Genomic DNA, 27,058 nt, shown 5'->3' with positions numbered 1-27,058 from the left:
GAGCTGGGAGAGAACAGGAGACTAAGCTACTTTGTGTCAACTTAGTTGTGCACGTGTCTACATTTAAGTTTGTCTGCTAGTAATGTAAGTGCCCATAAACACCAATCAATATACTGCAGAACACCAGCAAATTTGCAGTTCCAGACGTTCCCCCAGCACTGTGTTTTTAATTGCCCAGCTCTCTCCTAGCCAACACAAGCTCATATAAAGTCTGTCATTTTATTTATACAAAATCTGCACAAATCCTGTTATCCCAAATTCAGTTTCTCAAACACTTCTATCTAAACCCACTAGTTTAGATAAGACAGAATCTATCAAAGGATAGATTTTAAGTGACCACCAGTAATGAAGCATACAAGTCAGAACTGATTACAAGTAAAATATAGCTTGTTAAATTAGGCATTAGTGAAGGCCTGGTCTACACTACAGAGTTTTGTTGACAAATGTGGACTTTTGTCAACAAAAACAGTGGAGGTGTACACACTGAAATGCTCCTCCCACTGATATAACTCTCCTGCTATGCCATCATAATAAAAGCCACCTCAATGAGAGGCATAGGACTTACGTCTGTGTAGTTAGGGTGACAGTGTCAGCATAGACATTTCATTGGCTGTCACTGTCAATTTCATGACTCCAGGGGAGTGTGAAATTGACAAGAAAGCCAGACAGCTAGAGCCCAACTGCCCCCTGCTCCCATAGAGAGATGTGTGGCTGGACCCTGCTCCCAGCTGAGAGCCAGGAAGAGAAGCCTGGATGGCTGGACTCCGCTCACAGCAGGGAACTGGAAGGCAAAGTCAAGGAGCAGCCCACCAGGAGCCTGTGAGGCAGCCGGGCGGGAGCTGCCAGTGGAGCAGAGAGACTGGGTGCTCAGCTCCCCACACTGCTCCTCTTAGGTTGACAGAAGTACTCCTGGTGAGGACGCACATCACTGATCCAAGGAGGGAAGTGGGGACATCAGGCACTGCAATAATTAATATGGTGGCTGTAAGTTGACCTATGTAGGTCGACTTATCTTTGTAGTGTAGACAAGGCCTAAGTGAATTCAAAGCAAAGTCTCTCACCATGTGTTTCAGGAGTCTTACTGGCTGAATTCCTTTTAGGATCCTTCCCCCAGTCCAAAACTGTTTCCTTTGTTCTTCCAGTGTTATTGATGACATGGTAGAGAAAAAGGGAGAGATCATTTTGGGCCTTTGCTCTTCCTTCCTATAGTTCTTTCTCTTCTTTGAGAGCCATCTCCAGCTGAAATTCATGAGATAAAGCTGTTTGTCAAGATGTAGATTTTTTTTTTTTTGGCCTCACACCCTCTTTCCTGCCAAAGAATGGCCACTTAAACCAGGTGATAGTCCATTTGATTTTATTGACACCTACCTGAGGCATCAACTAGTCTTCTGTCTCTGAGGAACTAGTTTGTGAGTGCTCCCCAGTTGAAACATCTTAGTAATATCATACAGTAGAATTTTATTACTTTACATAAAATGTTGTCAAATACAGTAAAATGTAATAATGATTAGTTTTCAAATGCGACCTCACAAGGCAAACTTTGTATAAAATGTATCATAATTCTGTAAAAGGAGTCACCAATCCCCCCCAAACCTCTGTGAATTTTGAAAGTTTCTTTTCCTGATTGTTCAGCTTGGTGAATACACCTCTATCTGCTCTCTATTGTTGTATGCAACTGCCCCAGTGACCACGCTGGCTACCCAACACAGGTCGCACCCCTGCCTGACTAGACAGGAAATATTGGACCTCCTGGGCATGTGGGGAAGAGGCTGTGCAGGCACAGCTCTGAACAAACCATAGAAACATCAATATCTATGAGCAAATTGCTCAAGGAATTCAGGAGAAGGGGTACAACAGGGACCAGCAGCAGTGCTCCATGAAAGCTAAGGAAGTGCATACCAGAAGGCCAGGGAGGCAAACAATCGATCCAGTGCCCAGCTGCAGACCTGCCATACTTGGAGGAGAGCCCACCACCCCACACACCACCATGAATACATCTGAGGAGCCTGAGTCACAGGCCCCTGCCATGAACAGTGAGGATGAGGAGTAGAGGGAACAGGCAGTCAGGAGATCCAGTTGTGCCATGAGCCAGGACCTGTTTTTGACTTCACTGCAATCCAGCTAGTCCCTACAGTTGAACACAGGTGAGTCTGATGCAGGGGAAGGAACCTCAGGTAATGTGTAAGTTTCCCATTACAGTGATGGTGTCGCCAACTTAGCAGGGCACAACTATCGACTTTTCATTAATTTGCTTGTACAAAAAGAGGTAGTGGTACAACAGAGAGGTAAAGTTGCTATTTGCTTTTGATTCCCCTTTGGGGGGAAGGAGGCATGCAGAGCAATTCATGTACAAAAGGCAGCCCTTGGAATCCTCCTGAGATCTCAATGAAACTTCCATGGAGGTTACACTGCAATCCTCACCTGAAGGTTTCTAGGAATGCCAAGTGTGTTTCTTCCCCCACAGTAGGGCACTGTCCCACACCAGTCAGCAGTAACTTTGGCAGGCACCATGGTCACGAACAGGCTAGCAATATACAGGCCTGGGCAGCTTTGGGATGTCAGCAGCAGCTATAGTCTGTGCCTTATCTTATGCTCAGGAGTGAGATATTAGCTAGAACCACCACTGCCTATGGAAAATGAGGCCCGTATTCAGTGCCAGGGCCCTATGCTCATAGTTTCATGAGCCAAGCAATTCCCTCCTCATTTCCTTCAACCCTGGTAGGCCATGCTCTCCATGGCTCGAGTGGAGAGTGGCACTGGGCACAAGCACTCCAAAGCTGAAGTGTCAATAAGGACGTCTTGTTAAACACTTTAGGGGACCAAGAAAAGAGGGGAAATCTGAATTTTAAGTTTCACTTTCCGTTCCTAGATACTGACAATGGTACCTGTGCTTTATCCACAGCTGCAGCTGTTGTGGCCTTAAGGGGTTCCCCCTCCATGCCAGAGGAACGACTGACCCAGATAAGGCATGACGACGAAGACAAAGCATCCCCACTCAGTGAACCATCCCCAGGGATCCACCAGCAGTTGCATAAACATGGAAAAGTAGCCCTTTTGGTCGATTTACTTTGTGCAAGGTGCTCTGGGGCCAAAACAGGGATGTGCATGCCATCTGTTGCTCCGCCACAGTTTGGGAACCCCATAGCTACAAAGCCATCCATTATGTCCTGCACATTGTTCAGTCACAGGCCTGGCTAACAGGAGATGATTAATGGTCTTGCAAGTTTGCATGAAACTAGTCCCTCCGCAGTGGATTTCCATACTCCAAAGAGACTTCCCACTAGCTGGCAGCAATCTGGCATTGCAAGTTTCCATAGTGTGATTGTCGTAGGTCACACCATGGCCTAGCACAGTGGGGCTCTGAGCCTCACTTGGTTCTGGGCAGTCTTTTCTTTGGGGGGGGGGGGAGGGGGGGGAAATGGATGTGTGCTTAGCTTATATTAGGTGACATTAAGTGAAATCCTAGTGGAGAGAAGGCAGTTTGTAGTTTTCACATGGGTTAGCAGATTGAGATAAACACGAGGCCCTTTAGCAGGTTGAGATAAGGACTATGGGTGTAACTAGGTTTACCTCAACCTTCAAACTACAGACTACCTTGTTTCCACTAGGATTTCACCTTGTGAGAGCAGACATGAATTAACATCTTTTTCCCCCAGTTGTGACGGATTCACATCACTTACTGCTGGCCTGGCACCTCCTGTTGGTTGTCTGGGCATTTGCTTCAAGCCAACACCCACATCCCCAGTCTACACACTGTTACTCTTCTTCCCAGTTTGCCTGGAGCCCTTCCTGCAGCTGTTAGGACCCAAAGCATCCTCTTTATGACTCAGCCCTCTGGCCAAGCCACGATCTGTGTTCCCCCCCTTCCGAGGGAGATTTGCCTCCTCAGAAGTCCAGTCACTTTCCCAGTGACTACCGCAATTTCTCAATCCCACCACTTCAGTAACTCCTGCAGTCACTTATTCTGCCTCTTCCCTGGTCGCTAGAGGGGAGGGACCCAGGCCCACTCACTACTCCAGGTCCCAGCCCAGGGACCCTGTGGATCATGGCTTCCTGCTGCATCTCAAACTTCCTTCCCTGCTGCTGTCTCCCCCATTTCCCCCAGCCCTGGCATCTTCTCTGCCCATCCTCAGAGCCTGCTACCACCCCCTCCCAGCAGTAACACTGTCTCAGGTGCCACAGGCCATTTAGTCTGCACGAGAGGCAACCTTCCCTCAGGGCTCCAGGCAATGACTGCTCTGCCGCCTGATTGTTGAATGCTTGGCTGGGCTGGCAGTGTTGTAACAGTTACTTTGGCTTCTGCTGCAACCCTCCTGTAGGGCTCCTATCAAAGTAATGATCAGAGAAATAGCAGCAAGGCCAGAACTGTGTCTGTAGGGATCAGGACCATAATAGAGTTCTCAGCAGGCTAGGTGGTTTTTGGTGATGGTGCACCAAGTCCCCCTCCCAGCTGGAAGATAGTTTCATCCACTCCCTCTTCTTACCAGAGGGGAAGTGAGGTGGGTATAAGGCGTATGCCCCTCTTGCAGCAGGGGCAGTTGATAGGGGAACCTGGGCCCCACCAGGCTCCAACCAAAGGCCTTAAAAGGGTCAGTGATTGGCACCCTACAATGCCCTCTGAGTTACCCTCCCTGGGTCACTTCATAACATGCACTTCCCTCCCTCAGCTCCAAGTCCAATAGAAGGGAAAAGGGAAAAAAGTGATAACTAAACCTTCAGCCCCAATCAAGCTCAGCCTACAGTCTTATTCCTCTCATGGTGGCTTCTTCAGTGCTCTTGTCCCACAGCCCTCAGGGTAGGTACGTCTTCCTCCCTAGCTTTCCCCCTTCTGAGCTCAGTTGCTCCCTTTTTAACTTTTTCCTCCAGTTGGAGCATGCTCTGAAGGGATGGGGCCACCTGGGCCCAGTATTGTACTTGAACCTCTTCGGGCCAACTGTGGAATTTGTACATTCTGTCACAAGGACCATGCCAGCTTCCATGGGTTTAAGAAGGGCTCTAGCATGGCTTTTTTGACCACTGTAGGCCAGATTGAGAATGGCATTATAAAGCCATGCTATGTTACCTAGAAGAGTCATAAAGTAGCTCAATACTCTGTAGCATGTGTTGATAACTTGTATAGTCAATTGCTTGACCACATTTTGGTTCATTATGGAACATATTCAAGACACCAAATAACCACTATCAGTCAAGTTTATTGCTAACAGCCAATAATAATAATAATATAGTGATGGAAAATGGTATCGTATTGAACCAGTCTCCAGGAAGCCATCTCGTGCAGTGTTATTACATTTACCCTTACACAGAAGGTGTGCTACCAGAGTCACATATTTCAGCTGGTTTTAAGGATGATTTTACAGCTTTTCTCTTTCCATGTCACTAAAATCTAACCCATCAGTTGGTCCCAGTTCCTGTTGTTCAGTTCCTTTGCTTAGTTTTTGATACTAACATTCCAGGTACACATCCGTGAAGGCACCTCCTAGGTTTGTACAAGCATACAGCAATAATATATATGTTGTCCTTTTTCTTTGGGACATTCCAGTATTGGCCTGTGAGTGTAATTCCTACTTGTTGGTATGCTAAAACACTCATTCTGATGCTGACAGTTTTCCTATCTACTTAAGCCAAAACTTATGTCAGCTAACACAGGTCATTATGCGATACTTAGCACCAGTAAACAGAATCATAAGATATCAGCAAATGTGGCCTATATAAAACAATATTAGGTGCTTAATGCATACATATATACATCCACATCTTTATGTGCTAGCCAGCATATATTGGGTCACATGTGGTTTGACTTGGGGGCAGGGAGGAAGTCTGTGCACATCTGTCAGGAAAAATGTGCTAAGAACATGGCGTCCTGACTATTATTACCAACAAGGGCAAGCCTGAGGCTGGGACAGCAGAGGAGTTCAGAGTCATGTTCTAGGGCAGGGTTGATACCAAGTGTCATGGTCACAGTCAGAGTCAGGTTTTAGGGTCCAAGTCAGGAGGTAACGTCAATATTAAGCCAAGGTCAAAGCCAAGAATTCAGAAGCAGGGATGGCCCTGGCACTTACAGAAGTGTAACTCTGTTGCCTAGATAGTTCCTGGAATGCCCCTTGGGTTTATATAGGACAGAGAGCCAGTTCGGAGCCATGAAGTTGCAGTCCATTTGTCAACCCTTGAGGCAGAACTTCCTATGCTCTGTGTCCACAGAGGGTCAGGGGAAATGGAGTACAAACTGATTACAGCTACCATTGGGTGCCATTCTGGAGATGTCAGCTGCCTGGTAGTTCTACAGCCCTGGGTTCTATGACCCATGGGACCTTATGATAATTTGCTTGAGCTAACATGGTTTCTCCTCCATCATAGAGCAGCACTAAATGAACCCTTTTTTCCTCCTCATTGGCAGTATGCATGCATGAAATGTAAGCCTGGATAATCTTACAGCACACAATCTATTTAGGAGGAAGTTCAAGATGATATTTCCATACTCAAATTGAAAGCCAGCTGCTCTTGCCAGACTAGTTCAGCGTCACAGCAAAAGGCACATTCTTTGTATCTTTCATGCTAGCAATGTTATAAGTTGAGGGTAGAGACTTTAGAAGTCATTGCACCAAATTCTGTTCCATTACACAGACTGCAGTATCACTGAAGTCAGTGGAGTGGGGATGAGTGGAAAAGGGCACCACATTTTGCCTCTTAGGATAGCTATTATTGAGAAAGAGAGGAGCCCTTATGACGACAAGAGCATCCACTTATTGCTAAGTTCTTCACTGCTGGTGTCTGGCTGACAGTTTAAAAAACAGAAGGTGCCACTTATCTTCCATGGTAAAATGCAATCAACAGGAAGTGTTCTCTCTGTTGCTTTAGATCTAACATGTACAGCATAAGAGAAGGATGAGCTATGTTTAAGTTAGCAGGGATAAATGAGTGTGATGTGCTTTGCAGCTGTGTCCATGGGTACTGTATGTACCAAGATGAAGCCAGGTCATGCAGAAGACGGTTCAGGTGTTTATGTAGTTGGTTATTGGTGCTAGTTATGCCTAGAAAACAAGTAGTCTTCCTGAGCATTTGGAATTGAAAATTCTACTATAAGCAGTAGCACTTACAGCATTAATAATCATTGGTCTGGCTAACATTTTAGAATGCTTAATCCTTTTACATCAGCCATAGGATTTGTAGACCAGAAAGCAGGCAGCAGGGTGAATGCTTTTAATCTTTTTCCTTTACTGGTGCAGTTAGCACAGTAGTCCGTTTTATCCAGAAGGATACAGTTACCTTTAAGCTTTCATGTAAAGAGGGCCTTGTAAAATTGAAAAAAAGTGACCACGAATAGAAAGACAGTAGGAAAGAACAAAGGATGTAGCTGGCTAAGGTTCATTACTCCTTCTGCACGGGGAATGAGGGAAGAGTAGTGAGGTAATGTTGAATGAAGCCACCCAGTAAAAAGCAGGCTAAGATCTACCTCTACTGACCTAATAGCAGCAGGGATGCCAGGGTTTAAAAGTTCAGAACTCCTGAGGATCAGTTGATTATTGGCATTCATGTCTCCAAGTAAACATTAGATGTATAAACACAAAAGGAGGAAGGGAAGAAGAATCTTGCAGTTAAGTTACATGACTCAGATTTGGGAATAGAAGCAAGGGATACCATTCCCAACCCTGCCACAGGTTTCCAGAGTGTTGTAGCCCTGCTAGCGAAAGGAAAGTCTGGATGCCTATAAGATAGTATGTCACTTGAGGTCAGAGAGTAGGTGGTTATAACAAACTAGCCTCAAAGGGTGAAGCGACAGCAAGTTAATTAGCATTTGTAAAGTTTTGAGCCTCAGATGGAAGCTGAGAATTAACACTGTGAAACTGAAGAATTTCTATACTCAACCAAGTCTTGTTAAATAAGTGAAATGCTAACTGAGATGTAACTAAAAGGTCTCTATAGTATAGTTTTAGACACTTTGATCATATGTCAATGAGCTTCAGTGACAGTACGAACATGCACTTGAAGGAAACATGCTGCTCTCATTTTTATGGAGATTTCACCTTCCCTGTAGACTTGCTTCACTAATATTAGTCTGACAAGAATTCTGTTATTATTCTTAATTTTCTTGCCAAGCAAAAAGGTCTTTGATTTATCCTTTTTAAAAAACAAAGGCTATATAGAGATTTAATCTTATTATGGACAGCAGCAGAATATATTTGCCTTGCAAGAAAGACCAAAATTACCACCAACGTTCTCCTTATTTAAAAAAAAAAAATAGGGATACATCTAAATTGCCTTTGTCAGTTTAATAAGGATACCCATAAAAGAAATCAGATCACTCATGACTTAGTTTGCCCATATCGGCACTGCGGCAGAGTATGAATTGAAAGGAGATTAAAATTTTAAAAAGTGTATTTGTCTGAACTGTTTGAATATTTTAATGTTTATCAAAGAATAAAAAAAAGAGAGGGGTGATTGAATTTAAACTTAAATGTTTGGAAGGAGGAACAATAAAGGTCCATTTCCTAATCTGGTTAGGGTTACAATTTTGTTTGTAAATGTGTGAACCCATTCACTTTAGAAATAAGAAATGACTTGATGGTCATGCCTCTCCCCAAACACACACAAGCCTTTCATGAGTTGGATAAAGCAACCTTCTCTGACCCCTCACAAACTGCCTGAGATTATTTCTCCCATCCTGTCTGAGTGCCCACATGGCCAACAGACTCTCCCACACACTCTACTTTACATCCTTAATTTCCCTTACAATCTTTGAAATTAATGGGAGTCTTTCCATTGAAATCAATGGTTTATGGCCTATCTGAAGCCAAGAGATCAGATGGAATAATAGAACATCTGCCAGGTCTTCAGATCTCCTACACTCTGGACTTCTTCCTATCATGTATGCACAAAAACACTTGGGGAAGTTCTGAAGTACACCTGAATTCAGTCAGAGTCAGAGACCCCCAGCAAACATATCCGGACAGACCTTTTGTGCTCCATTAGGATCGTCAGTGTTCGAGGACTTTAAGAGGGCATGTGAGAAAGGTAGATAGTCATGGATATCTTTGGTCAGAAGGAAAGTCCATTGAGGAGACACGAAGACAGAAGTATAGCCTGGAAAGAGAAGAATTATCTGGAGAGCAGAGAAGGATGAAACAAACCTAAGAAGGTTTGACTAAATGCGTCAGCTAACGAACTCCTTTGCTTTTGCCCATTTGACTTTTATGAGGACAGGTGATCATATTTGTGTTGAACACCACAAGGCCTTGCTGCAGACCCCATTGGAATCAGTGAGAGGCCTTCCATTGATTTTAGCGGGCTTTGGATGTACCTTATATGCCATGGCCTGGGGTGCTTTCCAAATATGTATTACAGAAACCATGCTTTGAAATTTTAAGAGTTTTCCTCAAGTTGAGTGATAACATGTCCATTGCACAGTTAATGCAAGATTATGCACATTATTTCTGGGAAGAGATAAAGAGATTCAAGAATAATAAAACCAGGGAGAACATGGACTGAAATCAAACTGAATATGAACTTCAAGTTAGAAAAAGGTTGGAGGCCCCAAGTCAAAGCATTTAAGCATGTACTTAACTTTAAAACACATCCTTAAGTGCATTGCTGAATTAAGGCCAAAACAAGTTACTCTCATGCAGAGCCACAAAATGCTGATACTAGTATCAAGGTGCTAATAGATGCCTACTAGAGTTGGTCAGAAAGCGATAAGTTTTCTGCAGAGTGATTTAAGAGGGGGAAAACGTTTTAAAAATTGGGGAGGGGGGATGAAATTTTTCTGCAAGAGGTTTTGTTTTAAATAGTTTGACAAAGTTTCTAAATAAAAAATTCTCATGCTGACATCTCAATATTCACCTCCAATGCTTGTCTGGATTCAGAGGGCAATGCATCTGGGAAGTACAGTAGAACCTCAGCATTCCAGACATCTTGGGAATGGATGTTATTTGTAACTCTGAACAAAACATTATGGTTTTCAAGTTTACGACTGAACATTGACTTAATATAGCTTTGCTTTACTACTGTGCAGAAGAAAAAAATGCTGCTTTTAACCATATTAATTTAAATGAAAAAAGCACAGAAACAGTTTCCTTACCTTTTCCAATTTAAAAAAAAATCCCCCCCCCCCCCTCTTTTTTTTAGTAATTTACATTTAACATACTACTGTACTGTATTTGTTTTCTTTTGTCTCTGCTGCTGCTGCCTGATTGCGTACTTCTGGTTCCAAATGAGCTGTGTGGTTGACTGCTCAGTTCGTAAGTCTGAGGTTCATAACTCAGAGGTTCTACTGTGTGACTCAAGGAAATCCTCAGTTGTGCAAGCTCTGAGCAGGACAGGTGGACCTGGACCAGCACCAATCCCAACTGGATATCCTCACAGAGGCTTCTTAAGGTCAGAGGAAAGGGAAATTATCTGGCTGGCTTGAGACAAGATGGGGCAGGAAGAGAGGAAAAATTAGAGAGTTTTGAGTGGTTACAGTTTGCTCTTTTAACTTTGAGCTCATAGCACCACTTTCACTTACTTTATTGTACATTGCTTTCAACAGTGTTATAAATGTAAACAAGCTACCTAATCTTATCAAAAAGTTCACTACATTCCTCATAAGCCCCTGAATTCAGACTTCTATGTTGACACATGGCTTTAGGGTATCTAAAGCTAAATTATTCGTGTTTGTTGTGATGATAGTCTATGAAATGTTTAAACCCACAAAAACAACTCCACTCTTTTCCACATTGTTTAGCATAGCAGCAAAATCCATTTATTCATCGAATGCTCTGGGATTTGTTTTAACTTCAACAGACAAAGAAATTACTTGTTAGTGAGTCTGCTGAGAAAAGAGCTCCATGAGCTGTCCTGACCAAAAAAACCCCACCAACAACCAACCACATTGATGATGCAGTTTTGTACCAAGTACTGGTTGTTCTGATTCTGCATGTTCATCGAGTCCAGTCACGGTCAGTTAGGACCGACCAAAGACCAGCCTTCAGATGGTGCTCCCTAAAATCTATCTATATAGATAATAAGTGTAGACCAAGGCTATGTATAGAAGCAGTAGATACAACTGTTCAATTAGTATTAACCTCTGCTGGATTTTACCTTTAGGTCTTATTGATCATATTCATATATCTATCTTTCAAATCCTTCAAGGAGACCACCTAGCCTTAAGTTTTTACTCATGAGAAATTGCAGAAGGACAGTTTTCAATGTTCAATATGAAATTAGTAGGATTCATGTCTGTAGAAAGGAACATAAGTAGCTGTTAGCATAAAAGATTAAGGGTTATTGCCCTGAATCATGAGGGTTTATAAGCCAATCACTGGTTTCAGAAGAAACTTTTTCTCTGAGCTATTTATTCCTAGTTGAGCATTATGAGGCCTGTTCCTTCCTCCAAAATATCTGCTTCTGGTTTCTGTGAGACAAAAGATCTCCATGAGAGGTATAATATTGCTGTAGCACATGAAGAATGAGGTCATCAGACATGATCCCAAGGTTTGCGGTATCAGAAAGAAGCTTCAAGAGGGAAGGTTGAGATGGTATGGGAACGTAGAAGGGAACATAGGGAGGCATTCCAGACTACACTCTGTGGACAGAGAACAAGAGGATATCTAAGAAAGTGTACAGGAAGCCTGAGTAGCTACAGAGCAATCATGGGCCTGGCAAGCCTGGAAAAGACTGATCCAGTGACATGACGACACAGCTACCTGGGGAAAGGGGAAGACACAGAACTCAGCTTTTAACTCATGTGCATAGGCTTTAACTTGAGCTGCTAATTTGAGTTAAAAGCTGAACTGCTGTGTCTTCACTGCTATTTTAACCTGAGTTAGCTAACTTGGAGTTAAGAACACACTTCTTTCTTCCTCCCCAGTGCAGACACACACACAGCAATGATGTGAAGATTAACATACATTTGTGAGGAGAGGAGATACTGGGAAGGGGACATACAAGTAGCTAGCAAGAAATGCTATTGTATTGGCTAAACAGATACTTTTCTATTGGTAATCCCTTCCACACCAATATAACACTTCAAGAGGGGGTTTCCCTTCATTCACCCTGACATCACTTTCTTTCACGCTCATCCTTATAGTTGGAGCATCCTTCCTCTCCTAACAATACCAAGCAGCTTCCTTCCCCTCTTGAGGGGCACTTCAGTGTAGGAAGGATTCCTGAAAGATCACATCATTGGGGGACATCTCCAAGCCCATATTCAAGTTGTTGTCCTATCTACTACACTTATCAATGGTTACCTTTCCTGTGTAATAAAGTAGATTTTCTCTTCACTTCAATGCCCCCAAGGATTCAGTCTTTTGCAGTTTACAGTCAAACCAGGATCCAAGCATTGATGGACACCCCCAGCCCATTAACGGTTTTCTTCAGTGAAGAAATAACACTGCATATTTAACAAAAACAAAAGTATTTTGCTTCTCCTTATTTCCCAAAGTTTTGTTTTTGTTTTTTGTTTGTTTGTTTGTTTTTTGTTTTTTTTTTGGTCCCTGGAGTCAGGATGACCCCATGCGGTTTCTTCCTGGTGTGCTGGCTTTAAGTTGCCTTCACACTCTCACTTGACACCAGACAGGAAACAAGGCTTCCATCGTGTTGGCTTATAATGCTTAATCTACATATGAACCAAGGCAGACAATAAATCTATATCCCTTTGTCTGGCACAATCTGTTTGTCAATGATGCCTGAGACAGATTTAAAAACGTGTTTTCAGAATATGTGCATGCAACTCCTTAAATATCATCCATCCCTCTCACAAAAATTATGAGGATCAGGAGGATATAACCTTTTATTAAATACTGCACTTGACCCTCTTTGGATAAATATTATGAAAGCAGTGTACTGGGTGTAGTGAGTTTGTTCTGTAACAGTAACTTCTGACAAGCCTGACAATGAACTCTATCATTTGGCACTGAGGTATTCAGAGGGTCATATACATTTACCTCCCAGGTACGGAGGTGTCACTGCATCAGTTTCCCTCTCATGATAGGGAAAGTTTAGCACGCCAATCAATCCAAAAATCCCTCACCCGCCTATTCAGATAAGCAAAAACCCTGCAGAACACACAACATAAACAAACACAAGCATTCATTCCTCAGTACAGGGCTCACATTTTACCTAATGAAAAACTTACATCTCACTAAGGACCCTTATTCTTCTGCTTGCTTCCATGCCTCCTCCCTGGCCTTTTCACAAGTTCCTTCCCCCTCAGCTAAACACTCCATTATAACTCTGGGTCAGCTCCCACACACCTTTATACTGATGAAATGGAGTTTACTTATAGGCCTGTTCCCTTTCCCAGCAGTCTTTGCCCTCGGCCTATAGTTCTCATACTTCCTGGGAACTACAAGTCCCAGAATCCTCAGCTCTGGGCAATGGCAAGAATATGAAGTCTCAGCTCCAGACTGAGTCATTAAAAATCAGCATACCCTGTTACAAGCAACTCTGTTGTAATGGTCTCTTAACTTTTGCTCTTTTGCAATAGAATAATGTATCTTCACTACTAAAGTTCAACAGTAAATACTACTATTTTCTTTTCTTTTTTCTGCTAAAGGCAGAAACCCAGTTGTTATATTACAAGATGGTGCTTTTTTTGCATGTTAGCAAACTTTTTTGAGTGATTTGCAAAACACATGCTAGCAATACAAAATGACAACACAGATGATGATTTGGCTATTGGGCCTTCCTTTGGTTACAGGGTAAAACAAAACATAATGGGATTCAGTTGTTTAACTATATTTTTCAAATACTTTTTATGTTTACCAGCTTTTTCACACCATATTTTCATGTATATTCATAAGATTTTTTTAAAAGAAAGTTGAGCAATAAAAGAGGCATCAATTCACAGGCACACACTAAGGGCAAAGTTTCACAAATAGCATGCCCCAGGTGGTAGAGATAACCAGGCAAAGCCACAGAGGTTGGGGAAAAATAACTTTACATTTAGCCAGCTGATTCAGTCACTCTTTCAAAGGGACAAACATAGGGTCAAATTCTGGTTTCAGCTTGCATGTATAATTAAGAGCATGTCTTAAATACAAACAATAAAAAAATAAAAACCATGGCAGCAAATCTCAGAGCCCAGATCATCTGACTGGGGCTCACAGGGCTTACATTACAGGACAAAAGACAGCAGTCTGGACATTTCCAATCAGGCTGGAACCAGAGCTCTGAAACCTGGTGAGGAGGGAAGGTCTCAGAGGTGAGCCTCCAGCCTGAGTGGCAATGTCTACACTCCTACTTTTAGCCCCATAGCATGAACCCCTGTCATTTGACTTGGGCTCAGACTCGCTGCCATGGGATTTTTTTTTTTTTCAGTGTAGAAGTTCCTTGAAAAGCCACAGCTGCATTACTTCACCCCAACCCTGTCTCCCTTAGTACCTGCAGGGCCTCTATAGACTCTTTGTGTGTTTAATTGCAAGAAGCAGACAGAGTTGATGGAGAGGTGTCTGGCTGGTGGGTCTTGCCCACATGCTCAGGGTGTAACTGATCGCCATATTTGGGTTTGAGAAGGAATTTTCCCCCGGGTCAGATATGCAGAGACCCTGAGGGTTTTTTGACTTCCTCTGCAGCATGGGGCATGGGTCACTTGCAGAGTAAACCAATGTAAATGGTGGAGTCCGTGTAACTTGAAGTCTTTAAACCATGATTTGAGGACAACAGTAACTCAGCCAGAGATTAGGGGTCTATTACGAGAGCGGGTGGGTGAGGTTCTGTGGCCTGCAATGTGCAGGAGATCAGACTAGATGATCATATTCTGACATTAGAGTCTATGAGTGTATGAGGTCAGAGACAGAAAGCAAAGCAAAAGAAGCGGGACAGATTTGAAGGGGGAGATAGAGGTGGGTAAGGGAAGAGGTAGTCTGTTCCAAGTAGTATACTACATGAAAAAGGTCTGAAATGAAGAGTGGGAGGACATGACAAAAAGAGCTTTAAGGAAAAGAGACTGAGCAGTCTGTAAGACCCAAGAGAGGGCGAAAAAGGAATGAGAACTCAGACGTTGGCATCAGAGGGAGGAGCAGTGTAGAGCCTTACAAGGTGAAGATTAGAAGATGGAATTCAATTCACAAAAGAGATGAAGCCAGTGAAGGGGCTAAAAAGGGGGGGTGGATGTGCTTGGAATGGCAGATCATGATTATCTGAATTCCAGCATTTTCCATAGAGTGAAGAGAAAATAAAACACAGGATTCTGTAGGCCCCAGGTGAATTCACTAGCAAACTACCACAATAAGTTTTTTCTAGGTAAAGGCAATAGAGAAAGGGAATGAAGACATGCCTCTCTGCAGGCTGTAAAACACAGAAAAGGCCTGTGAAGTGTCAGGGTAAGGTAAGTGTCAGGGTAAGAAGACTCCCTTCTGTCGCCTCAGCTTGTATTATGGTTATGAATTATGCAATAAACTGTTGACAAAAGCTCAGAACTCTGGTGAAGAAGCTCAGAGTTCACAAGCACACTACTCTTCCCCCACTGATACTTGCTGCTTACTGCAAGCCTGAGAGCACTTGTTAAACTCATGATGACGAGTGAGGTTAAAAAACAGTGGAATTTCAACCACGCTGGGTGTGGAAGCCAGCAGAGCTATATAAGGTAACAGAGAGAGGAAGAGAGATCATTGGAATGAGTACATTCTTAATGCAGATGTAGGTTGGAGGAGATATGTGGTGAACCCCAGACCTACAGCATCAGAACAACTGAGAAGGGAAAAGAGGAGAGGGACATTGCGGACAGAGACCCAACACAGTATGCAAATCCTTGAAATAGAGAAAAGAACATGGACTTTGGGAAACAGGGCATTGGAGTGTTTCCCCACTCCCAGCCCTCTTCCCCAAGCAACGTTCTTCAGTGGCAATTTGTGTGTGGAAGATTTATCAAGAGGAGAAATGCTAAAAACAAAATTAAAGTCAAACTTTTAAGAATCTTTTTTCCCCCTTGTCTCAGATTTCTCCAGCTTTGATTAAACTTTCCTACAGGCAATATCAGGGAGCTGACAACAGCATATGAGGGTGAGCCACAGCACCCAGAGGCCTCTCCATTAGCAAGATGAAATGCATGAGAATCAAAAGAAGAAAATTATCCAGCTGTAAACAGCTTATGAAAATAAGCCAGCACCTGGAATACCCACTGTTGTGTGAGTTAAAGATGACACACATTCATGCTGTGCCATTTAAAATCTTCTACATAATGATTTGGATTCTGTATCTTTCTTCCTCTGCCCCAGCTCAGGGAGGTTTGTCCTGAATCACTGACTAATTTTATTAGACTTAGACAAGAAGCTGCATGGATTTTCCTCATAACCTTCCTTCAGGTCATTAGGTTTCTTTATCAATCCTCTTTAGGATTATTTTTGGAAATGTAGCTGAATCCCAACAATATCAAGACATCGACTATCAGATGGATATGCGTAATCCTCTAAATACAGCAGGACTTTCAGTGATGCTTGACAGCATTTAAGGGATTTTGGTATAGTTTTTTTTGCCTGATACAGGACAGGCATTTTTCACTTCCTTCAGGACCTGCTGTGATGGAGCAGCCTGGTCATCAGCCACTGAACAAGACCCTGAAAACATATTTAACTAATTCTGGCACACGTAGATTACAGGTCTCCTGCAGAGTAAAACCGTGAAAACTGCAAATCTTACTGTTCTAAAACCTGATGTGCTGTGCTGTATTATATATTGAAATCTGAAAGAATGGTAATGCATGACACCTGTTCCCACATAATGAAGACTAAGAAAGTTATAAGGTATTAAACAAACAAAAATGTATAGCAATTCCCTTTGCGGCTCCACCACCACAGCCTTTCACACCAGTCCTGGAAATGAGAACACATAAAATTCAGTCTCCCCCTTGCTACAGCAAAATCCTTAAATTATATCAGAGAACAACTATCAAAGGGTGATATTAACTTTGTCTCAGTTAACTCTGAACTCAATTTTTATCTGACCTTTTGGCAGTTGGAGGTACCACATTGAATAAAGAGCCCCAAACCAAAGGCAGATTTGTTTCTTAATTCCTTTTCCTTTAGAAATCATCCCTAAGACATTCTGTGAAAGATAATTAGCCAATTCTTTCTCAAGAACTGTGAAGAAGTTGCCACTCCAAGACATCAACTCAGAAGACCTCAATAAAGGCCACACACTTCACAGAAGTTGCCAGGCTTTAAAAAGACCTTTATAGAATGGAGGCAAATCTAGACTCCATAACTGACAAGCTGCCAACAAAAATAGGTAAGAGTCAAAGCCCAACCTCCCAGCACGATGAAGGAGAGAAAAAGCAAGGGACTTCCAGGCCAGTGGGGAGACAGAGTACAGCAACCACTGAACAGACTGGAGGGAAAGGCCATCATTCTGCTGACTAAATCAATGAGGCCCTGGCCACACTCATCGAATGACAGGAACAGTAAAGGAGAGGGCAACCAGTAGTATCTATTCCCAAAAGGCCCGGATAGGGGGATCCAGACATACTAGACAGTGCCACAACACTAAGGCCACAAGATTATCATCAATCAAAACACATCTCTGAAAAGAGAATCTAGGAAGGAGCCAGCATCATTTTCTGCAGGCGGCCTTGCACCGTCCCCTCAGTCAGCTCCCAGTTCCTTAGCATATATAGCTCAGATCCAAAAAAGAACCCCAAAACCTTAATCCCAGAGGTGCCCCATTGCATTTGTTGGGACAACAATGGGAGGGGCTGCCAATCGAATTGCTCTAATGTGGGCAGAAGATGCCTGTTCATACACTTGTAAACAAGCACAAAGGGCCTGAATGTCACTCTCAGATTTGATAAAACCTGAGATATCATCAGCATAGACTGACAAATTAACTGGGAAAACAGCAAGCATCCCTGACATAGAAAGGCCAATCAGACAGCTTCAGAGAAGGTGCAGGAATGGCTCCAAACTAAGAGGAGACAGACTCCCAGACAGAGGACCTCTGCAAACTGGGAAGCAGCTGCTAAGACCCTCAATAATCTTTAGGATACTAAAATCATTGGCCCAATACAAAAACCTTCTAACTTCTTTAAAAGATAGCCCTGGTTAACTCTATCTAAGACTTTCTCTTGGTCCATTGAAACAAAATCCACATCCAGATTACAAAGTTTGCTAACAGCAAAAAGTCACGAATTAAAAAAAGATAATAAAAAATAAAGCAGTTACGAATGCAATGTGTTTGATCCAGTTCTTCAGTCAATTGGGTAAAGCACTGAATAAAGTCTTATAATAAGAACAGGGAAAAGAAATAGGTCTCGAGTTCCATAAGTCACAAAGGTCCCCTTTGTTGTACAGCAGGGTGATTACTGCCCTGCAGTAATTGAAGGGCAGCTCTTTCTCCTGGATACACTCCATCATTACCAGAAAAAAGTCAGGACTGATCAGATGCCAGAAATGCTTGTAGAATTCAGATGGCAGCCCATCAATACGAGGGCCTTGCCTGTAGAGAACTTCTAGACTGCAACAGAGAGCTCCTGCAGGGACAGCAGGGCATCCAGGAACAGCTGCTTCTCACCACTCAGACGGGGTAACCCCTGGTGCAGCTCCTCCATTGCCAGCATGTCACAGCATCAGGCGAGTACAGAGTACTGTAAAAAGAAACAGTTGCTTTCCGGATCTCAGCAGGTTCAGCCTCAGACAACCATCCAGTAGCCGTAGGCTAAAAATCTGCTGACAATTTGTGGACTTTTTCTCCATCCCAGAAAAAAAGCCTTGTGGGAGTGAAGCTGAATAACTGGGACCAAACCAAAGTTCCTTGCTCCTTCTCTTCCAACAAGCACCTTAGGAGCTGGTACTTCTCAGTTAAAGTTTGATGAATCTGCACTGGGTTTCCCACATCAAGGCTGCCACAGATACCCAAGATGTCTTGTTCCAGGGCACTCATGGCTTGATGCAAAGACCACATGGTAGCCTGGGTATACTGCTGGCAGAACCACTGGATCTGGACCTTTCCGACAACCCATTGCTTTCTCAGGGACTCGGGGCTAGTGCTGCCACCAATGCTCCCAAACACAGGAAACATCTGGATGAAAATTCAAGTCCTGTAATAATTCGGTGTTAAAATGCCAGTGGGAAATACAGGCAGGAAGAGGGAAAGATACACTGACAGAGACATAATGATGATCAGACAAGTGAGTGGGAGACATGGAAGACCGAACAAATATATTCACACTGGCATTCATGGTATAAAAATGATCCAGTCTAGACACTGAGATGTGGTTGGGAGTACCTTTCAGAAAAGACTACTGCCTAACAGTGTGGGGAGAGAACCTCTCAATATCTACTAGACCAAAGGTTTGCAGGAAACAACATAGTTCTCTGTCTGACTCAGGGTCTGGCTCGTCATGTTTCCTGTCAAGACCATGAACTACAGGGCAACTGAAATCCCCTCCAAGGACAATAATCCACATCCAAGCATGGCACAGGCCAAGTGCTGCAGAAAGGAGACATGATCTCACCCCAGGGTAGTAGCATTGACAGTAAAAAGTTTTAAAACAATAGTGCCAATACGTGTCTCCACCTGGAGGAGCCAGCCCTACACAGTCTCCTTCATAGAGAAGATCTGTGCCTCTGCATCCTGGGAAAAGAGAAGCTTTCCTGTCCCATTCTTTCAACCATGCCCCTGGTTATCAAGGGTCTGAGCATGCCTCTTGAAAAAAGACAACATCAGCCCTGTTTTTGTCCAAGAAATTTGAAGAGGTGTGCCCTTTTATAATCATCCCAGCATGCTTTAACACAGAGCCAAAATTTGAGCAGCACCACAGAGACTAGAATGAGAGAGCCAAACATCAGAGAGAAACAATGGAAGGTGGAAGTACTTTGAACAAAATGAGCTGTGGGGAAGCCTATATATCTTGAACCAGTCCCCACTTTGCTCAGCTTCCTCACTTTGCTCAACAAGTTTTTGAGATGGAACTGTTTCCTCCGATCAACCAAGGTATGTCTCAAGACAAAGGGAGCTGAATGAACAAAACACTGTAAATCAGGGGAAACGGGCTTTGACGACAGTTCCCCACTTCCCTTTAGTGCTATCCAAAAAGTCCTTAATCTCCTTCACACTGAATCCACCCTTCCTATATAGCTGACTGGCTGGAACATCAGGAATAGTGAGGAATCAGGGAGATCATCATCATCCTCTTCTTCTCCCTCAGACTGCACCAGCTCAATAAAATATGGAGTTCAGAGTTAACTGAGACAAAGTTAATATCACCCTTTGATAGTTGTTCTCTGATATAATTCAAGGATTTTGCTGTCCATTTTTCAGAGCATTCAGCGTGCTGGATCGGGGGTTTGAGGACTCACCAAGCCCTGGGAAGACAGTACCCCACTGGGAACTTCAGCCATGGACCTATCACCCCACCTAACACTATCCTCCTTCTTAGGGCACACTGCTTCATCATCAGCCACTGTCAGCATCTTAGGGGCCTCCAAAGTCTATCTATTGTAGGAGGGCTAGCTCTGAAGTGCACAGAGAGGAAGCATGGTCTACTTGGGGGAAAAAGGGTCAATGGCAAAAGATTGACAGAGGAGTGTTCCAATGCACTAATCCATACAAGGATCAGTGTTGATTAACACAGTGTTCATTACTGCTCTTGAAAAGAGAGTAAAACAGTGAGGTGGAAAAATATGCAGATGACATAAAAGTAGGTTAGTCAAGGCTAGAGAAGACTGTGAGGAAAAAAGCTAGGTGATTGTAAAACACAGTGGCAGATGTAATTGAATGTTCACAAATGCAAGGTAAAGCACATTGGAAGGAATAACTTCAATTACTCATAGATACTGTAGGCTACATGAACAGTAAACCCGCAGGAAAAAGACCTGGGCATCATTGTGGTCTGCATACTGAAAACCTTCTTAGAGCTTTTCAGAACAGATGCCTTTGTTTAGCAGTATTATCTTTGCGATTCACCTTTTCTGTGCAAGCAGCAGGAAAAAAGTCATTATTATTTTAAATAGAAGCTGTGGCTTCTAAACAAACTATTTCCTGGTCTTTTTGTCCAGTAGGCTTTTCTCTGAAAAATTTCCCATCATTGCAACCTCTGGTACTGCACTAATGTAGATGAGGCTCCAGGCAGTCACTGCTATTTTGAGTCCAGGTTTACGTGACATGGTGCAAGCAATGAAGAGTTTTACAATGTTAGCACCATTAAAATATTAGTAGTGTTAGAAAGAAAAAAGGGCTAATGTAGGCACAGCCTTTGTGTGTGTACATGTGTATACGTACACACACGTACACACACACACACAAGCGTTAAATGTATCCTACATAAACCGGGGATAGCCAAGAGGTTAATTGTGGAACAATATGATAAATTACACTGATCATGTAGTTTTACTTCTTTACCTGCACTCTGTTTGCTAATCTATCTTGACTGGATCTACTTCTAATATTCCAAGCTTCATAACAGCTTCATTGGGCTGCCATAAGACAGTCTCCTTCTTTCCTCCAAATGATGAAATTCTTCCTTCCTCATTCTTCTCCTTCACCAAAAAAAAAAAATTACAATGGCTTGTGTTACAAGATGTGACCAGGGATTAGGGCACTAGTCTCAGACTTCAGAGATCTAGATTCAAATCCTTGCTCTGCCACAGATGCCCTGTGTGTTCTTGGGCAAGTCTCTTAGTTTCTCTGTGCCTCAGTTTCCTAGCTATAGAATGGGCAAAAATATTACTTCCCTACCTCACATGGGTATTGTGAGGATAAATAAATTAAAGACTGTGCTGTGCTCAGGTACTACAGTAATGGGGGTATAAAAACCTGAGCTAGATGTGCAACATCCAGTTCTGGAATAATGATGGGTTTAAGATTTCACATCTCAAGAACCAACAGGGCTAAGGAGAGCTGGGAATCCCTCTTTAACAAGGATAGAAACAAATGATATTATTTCATTGGAGAGTATGAAATACCAGATCATAACAACCCAATATTAATTAGTATAGTAAAAGTGTTTTGGATTATTTTAGAGGTTTTATAGTACTAGTTATTACTATTACTTCTTTAATTTCTGCTAGTAGAAAAAATGCAAAGCGTTACAAAAAACAGTACCAGTAAAGATGTATAAAACTATCTAACTCATTATTTTAAACTAGTCTTTCCGTAAAGCATATGCAATAAACAAAATTGTGATGGGTGAATTATGAGGTCATCCCAATTGAGCACCAATAAAGTTTTTGTAACATCCCACAAAATCATCGCTCGCTCTCTCTCTCTCACACACACACACTTCAGAGCCTATTTCATCTGCCAAAAAAGAAAGATATTGGGGGTTTGGTTCACCATTCATTCACACAAAGTACCACTTACAAGACTAGAAACAGCTCAAAATGCAAACTTTGGATAAATATTTTGAACATACACAAACCCATCGTTCAAAAGTGTTCAGGTTTATTGTTATGCAAGGAAACACCTTTATAACATAAGAGTTACCTTGATGGGATGTGGTAATTTAAACTAGATATCTATCTAGGTCAGGGGTCACATAGGGAAAAAATAAGTAGTAGTCCCTACCACATTCTGGCCAAGAAGTAAACTCTGTCCATAAGAGACATAGCTCACAGAGGATTGGATAGATGTTCAAAATATGACCACACATGGTCTCTGGGAAACTTCAGCTCAGCTCTGCTTCAGTGTGGTCTGAATGCCCCTCTGGGCTCTGCTGGGCTCCTCAAGCTTGACTTCTGTGAGGAAGAAACAAAAAATATAATAATAATTTAATTATTATGTTATTCTTTTAATAGTAGATCATTACAAACTTGTTTGTACCTTTACTGAATACTAAGATATTGCTATAAGTATGTTATAGCCAGGATGCTTGAAAATATAACATATTATATTATAATTATTATATATATATTATAATATATTATAAAATGTTTGGTCTGCTTAAACAAATTGCAGAAGTTTTCTACTTTCTGTCCCTAACAATAAGCGAATGTCAGGAAGATAGCCTCTTCTTAGCCATAATACCACATATATTAACTCTAAAAGTGTTAAACATATTCAGATAAGCCGCATTTTACACTTTAACCGTATACTATTTCTTTTCTGTTTAAAAGATGTATTTGTTATTGAAATATATGCTTTGCACAAAATATTTAATAAAAGTTTAATTACTATAACAAACAAATTGTAACTCTAAGGAGCTTGGGTCAAGAGACAAACCCTGTGAGTGTCTTATATCTAGGCCAGGACATCTCCCATGATATAAGATATTAACTGATACAAATGTAATCCTTATATCAAGAAAACAAACCATGTAAAACATTCATGTTTTAGAGAAAAAGCTAATGTGAAAAGGAATGTGGGGTTGTATTATCAGATCAATAAATCCATGGTAAAGTGGGCCTCTACCAATCCCTTTTTGCAAAAAAGAAAACAAAACCTCTTCTTGTGTCTTTAAGCCTCTAGGGAAAATATACGTAGTGAGAATGTTTTAAACCTTTTGTTTATTTCTTAAATGTTTAAATGGCAAACACCTTTGTGAAATTCTTACTTGCAAATATGATAGCTAAATGCAAAGCTCCTAATATCATTGCTCGGTAAATGGTAAAATGCTTTATGTACCAATATGGAATCTAATGGCCTTGCTAAACTAATTACTAATGTAAGAAGTCATTTTAATTATAGAATATGTATACTAATGGAAAATTAATTAAATAGTGGCACTGCTCAAGTAACTCTCTAACCCAACACAGGAAGAATCATCTTTCCAAAAATGTTCATGCAGTATCAACAACTTCTCTAATAACTATTTAAACTACTGACTTACTTTAAGAATTATTTAATATTATAAGACTGTTTTTAAAACTGAAAACTTTTACATAAAGAACAGGAGTTTGGACTGTTTAAAAGCTTACTTATGTTGTCCTATCAAACTCTAATGAAATTGAAAGAACATCTCAGAAAATGGTTGGAATAAAAAGAAAGAGTTAAAACTAACTTTAAAAGTTATCTGATGCTTTCCTGACACAAGTAGAAAAGAGACAATTAAAGAAATGTTGAATATGCATTAGGCAGACCTCATATTCAGGAGCTGAAGGTGTCACCTCAACAAATCCCAAAGATATGGAGCCACTGAAAGAATGCCAGCAACCAACTTTGAATCTAAACAAGCCTGAAAGTGGAATATTTTCCTAATTTCTGGAAATAGAAGGAAGAGAGTATGAAAAAATGCTAAAATGAGCACTCCTCACACACACACACTACAATCTCTGGCATCCATCTTAAACAGGAAGTACAAAGCACTCATCAAATTATCTTGTCTATGTCTACAAGCAAGCTGCCATGACAGCCAAGAAAAACAGAGAAGAGTAAAGAAGAAACCAACCCCAGAAACCCTCACCAATACTTCAACATGAATTGGTGAGAGAAAGTTAACTAAGATGCTGCCAAGGGATTTGATTTAAAACTCTTGTAATAATCTTGTTGGGATATGAAAATGCTGTTGTAACTTAAAATATTAACAGCTTGTAATTTAATCACCAAATGGTTAAACTATGTGTTCCTGAAGAGGAGACAGGACTAAACATTGGCAAACAGAGAAAAAATAGTGGAATTTAATTGAATATAAGTTTCTTAATATTCATATTTGACTTGTCTCAAGACAGCTCATTAAATGGCTTCTTCTAAGGCCTGGTCTACACTGCTGCCAACGGTCGATGGGAGATACAAAAGCTATGTAATGTAGCTTGCGTATCTCCCATTGACTTACTTATGTTGCTGTACTTCAGCATCTCCACTGTGCTGCATCCATGGGAGACACCCTCCTGTCGACACAGCCTTACTCCTTTCAGGAGGGGAGAGGGTGGATTAATGGCATCCACCGGAGAGCACTTCCGGGATCAATTTAGTGGGTCTCCACAGCCTGCTCAATCGATCCTGCTGCATCAATCCGGGCAGCCCTGGCAGTGTAGACATACCCTGAGTAGCTGATTTAAATACCTTCTTCAACGTTATAGCATTTAATTATGATTGCTTACTGTGCCCATCTATAAACTGACTGATTATTATTAATAACTGGACAGGTTTCACCTGCCCTTACACAAATTATTTTGCCTCTGCACGAACAGTTTTTAAGTATCTAATACGATAGCAAGACTGAATTCACAATAATTTGAGAAACTATATACTTTGGTCTTAACTTACCAAATGAAGAATGCCTTCCCAGGTGGTCCCCTCTCAAAGGTGTAAGCTCTGCTAAAATCTTTCCACAGACAGACATACAGGAGAGATTGTAACCAAAGTAACTAGTTTATCACTTGAGTTCTGTCATTTGTATTGCTTTGTTTAATGTGTTCTTTCTCTTTTCTTAATAATAAAATAGCCATGGTTAATAATTTAATAATAATAATAAAATAATAATAATAATTATTATTATTATTATTTTGTTTGATTTCAGTCATGGTGTTCCATAAGATATGCAAAAGAACCCCTTTGACTAAAATAGTGGGAGTCACATTCCCCCAGTTGGCAGTAAGAGACACAAGAGACACAATGGCCTACCATTTCTTGATTCTCTAAACTAAATTGTTTTAGTAATTTTTAAAATAAAATTACTTGGTGGCCAACAATTTTAAATTATTTCTTCTACCCCACACTTATTAGTCTTATTTATGAATATTGTCATCGTGCCTAGGAATCCCACTCATAGCCCAGGACTCGTAGGCATTGTACAAACACAGAACAAAAAGACAGTCCCTGTCCCGAAGGAGCTTACATGAGGCTCACATGCCTTGCCGGGGTTCTCTGCTCGGTGTCCCATTCTGGTTCCCTCCGTTTGACCCTGTGACCCATGCCCACTCCTTTTTTCATTCTTTTGTTCCACGCAATCAGTTGTGTCCTGGGCTCAGTGACTCCTCCCCGCCAAGGGGCAGGGCCTTTAGCAGTGGGCAGGCTCACGCCCACCCACTTCCCAGCTTCCAAATAATCATTCCTGAGCTTGGCTCTTCCTCAAGGGGGCTCTGATGCGCAACTTGGGCTTTGCTGGGTTTCGTGCACTTTGCTCCTTTTTGATTGCATGTAGAGAAAAGTGCTCCTATCTTCCAAGCCCACACACTGGGAGGTGCCAAAATGAGCTGTCATTCACAATAGATCTTCATTCTCTCCATCCGACATTGTCTTTCCTCTGTATTCTTATATGCGCTGATGAACAATGAGTTACCAATGTTAGCATTTAAAGTATTAACATTGGCATCTCAGTTAGCCCCCATTCAGATGAATGGAACAGATCACACCTCTCAGAGCTATTGTTGCAGGCTCTGCAAACACAGGTTGATGTCACAGCATCACTTAGTCTTGAAAGTGTGACCTGAGCGTATCTTGGCAACCATAGTAACAGCTAGAGACTTCTTTTTTAAATGCATCTTAGATTCTGATGAACCAGAAGACAGCATAAAAGAGTTGCCCATGTACTGTGTGAATCCTGATCTAGGCTTTCATAGGTCACTCTCATCATCCTGGTATCTGATCACTTGCTGAGTAGTTCTAGAGAATAAGAAACTCATCCTTATTTTCAGAAATTAGATGGCAACTGTTAAACTTTGAACTGTGAGCCCATCGTTAGTCCATTAATAGTTCTGGGATTTTTTTTTTTTTTTTTTTTTAAATGGAGACTATGGAATTTTGTGGCTAACGTTAAATCTCCAATGGGCATCTTGTGGAAAGTGCTACACAACCAGTAATGGGAGAAATTAATGTTGCACAGTATGAAATCTGTTCCTAACTCACATTCAGCAGTTTCATAAAAGTCATTCTTGCCTTTTCTAAACTAGCTGAAAATAGGCCCTCCATACAGTGTCATAAAATTCTAATATTTTCTCCATCACTTGGTTCCAGACAGTAAGTGCATGCATTATTTATAGAAAATAATTGCAAGACAATTAGCTGAGTGAACGCAATCATTTCTGAATGGGAGTAGGTAGTGAGACACAAAAAGCATATGGTATTTTACAAACTGTTTATAAATACTAAAAGCAGATTAGAAAAGAAACATGGAGTTGATTCATCAAGAACAAGAAGAGAAAAGGAAATTTCCCAAAGGTTTCCCAGTGATTCTATTAATCAGGAGCTTCATTTAAAGTTTATTTTTACACATTAT

At 41.6% G+C, this 27,058-nt stretch overlaps 1 long non-coding RNA gene across 3 annotated transcripts in view; it reads right to left on the bottom strand.

Moving 5' to 3' along the window:
- Positions 1–13,212, bottom strand: part of LOC137142672 (uncharacterized) — a 45,903-nt gene extending 32,691 nt beyond the window's left edge. For all 3 annotated transcript variants that reach the window (XR_010916987.1, XR_010916986.1, XR_010916988.1), the window contains exons 1-2: positions 13,109–13,212; positions 1,062–1,239 (exon numbers count right to left, since the gene is read on the bottom strand). This is a non-coding gene — a long non-coding RNA (uncharacterized lncRNA). The remainder of the gene's footprint in view (positions 1–1,061; positions 1,240–13,108) is intronic.
- Between the last annotated feature and the right edge of the window lie 13,846 nt (positions 13,213–27,058).

The sequence above is a fragment of the Emydura macquarii genome, unplaced genomic scaffold (assembly GCF_026122565.2).
Source record: "Emydura macquarii macquarii isolate MOO-44397 ecotype Brisbane River unplaced genomic scaffold, CSIRO-AGI_Emac_v2 contig_3240, whole genome shotgun sequence".
NCBI lineage: Eukaryota > Metazoa > Chordata > Testudines > Chelidae > Emydura > Emydura macquarii.
The sequence above is the reverse complement of the archived record's forward strand: the minus strand, read 5'-3'. Positions and strand labels throughout refer to the sequence as shown.